Genomic DNA, 1,834 nt, shown 5'->3' on the forward strand with positions numbered 1-1,834 from the left:
TTAAAAACTCAGAAAAATGGCTAAAAATAACAAAAATGGGATAATTTATTAATAAAAATGAGCCAAATGAGGTCTGACCATTGCTTAGGTAACAGGTGTAAGGCTAAAACCCCATGAAATGGACCAAAATGGTCTGCCTCTATCCTATGTGAATTTCCTATAGGGGAGACTAAAGGGATACAATAAATGGCAGTAATGCATGTAGCCCTATGGGGAAGTTAAGAAAAAGAAGGTGTCATTATCTCAGGAATCAAAACATCAGACTACAATAACTTACCCTCAAATACTAACCAGTTATGTCAAATGTCATCAGATTCATCCCTGACAAATTCTATACGGCTATTCTCCAGATAACCCCCCCTAATCAGAGCCCTTGGATAGGCCCTACAGGCTTCAAACACCCAGTTGAAGACCATCCCACTATATCAGGGGGGTGCCAAACCCCACAAGGTAGAGAAAGACCATTTATTTCAACTAATTCAGCAAATACAGAGTCTATCCTACCACAGCCTATCCTATATTGCCCAGATTTCACAAAAAATCCCACCAAAAAGAATTTTCAATGGTTTAAACCATGTTTTTTACTTGGAGTCTCTCATCGTGCGGTCTGGGCGCAGGCGCAATCCCTTTAGTCTCCCCTATTAGAGAAATCAATTTCAGAATTGACAGCTGTCAATCATATCACACAATGCGGGGTAGGGTTGTGAGTTAGAATCCTGAGTATCAAAGACCTCAGACCAAAAACAGTCCCCTGGGAGTTGATGACCTAACAGGTGTCAGGGCTGCTCTCCTAAGTTAGGCTAGGAATGGCCAAGTTACCCATTATAGGTGGAAAACTGTCAGAAACAGGTAAATAAAGTTAGAATTTGGTCACCCCAGTACAGGGGGGACTTTTTTCCCTATAGTAGGCACCTGAATTTCCTTTTGAGGTACAACAAAAGTCAATACAGGGGCCCTGACAGGCCTAAAAGCAAGACAAGTGTGTAGAAACCATCACAAAAAGCAGCTATAAACAAGGCATAGAGCATAGAAAAAGAGTTTGACAAGGTCAAAACACAATATTCACCTGGTATGAGACCCCCCTCACCATTAGGGACCCCCCCCCCCCTTTCAATTCACCTTTAGAATACTCAAATCCCATCCTTTGTACACATAGCCTAGCTGCAGCCAGGCACTGATTGGAGGCGAGGTTAAAAACTCAGAAAAATGGCTAAAAATAACAAAAATGGGATAATTTATTAATAAAAATGAGCCAAATGAGGTCTGACCATTGCTTAGGTAACAGGTGTAAGGCTAAAACCCCATGAAATGGACCAAAATGGTCTGCCTCTATCCTATGTGAATTTCCTATAGGGGAGACTAAAGGGATACAATAAATGGCAGTAATGCATGTAGCCCTATGGGGAAGTTAAGAAAAAGAAGGTGTCATTATCTCAGGAATCAAAACATCAGACTACAATAACTTACCCTCAAATACTAACCAGTTATGTCAAATGTCATCAGATTCATCCCTGACAAATTCTATACGGCTATTCTCCAGATAACCCCCCCTAATCAGAGCCCTTGGATAGGCCCTACAGGCTTCAAACACCCAGTTGAAGACCATCCCACTATATCAGGGGGGTGCCAAACCCCACAAGGTAGAGAAAGACCATTTATTTCAACTAATTCAGCAAATACAGAGTCTATCCTACCACAGCCTATCCTATATTGCCCAGATTTCACAAAAAATCCCACCAAAAAGAATTTTCAATGGTTTAAACCATGTTTTTTACTTGGAGTCTCTCATCGTGCGGTCTGGGCGCAGGCGCAATCCCTTTAGTCTCCCCTGGTG

The sequence above is a fragment of the Branchiostoma lanceolatum genome, chromosome 8, assembly GCF_035083965.1.
Source record: "Branchiostoma lanceolatum isolate klBraLanc5 chromosome 8, klBraLanc5.hap2, whole genome shotgun sequence".
Taxonomy (NCBI): Eukaryota; Metazoa; Chordata; class Leptocardii; order Amphioxiformes; family Branchiostomatidae; genus Branchiostoma; species Branchiostoma lanceolatum.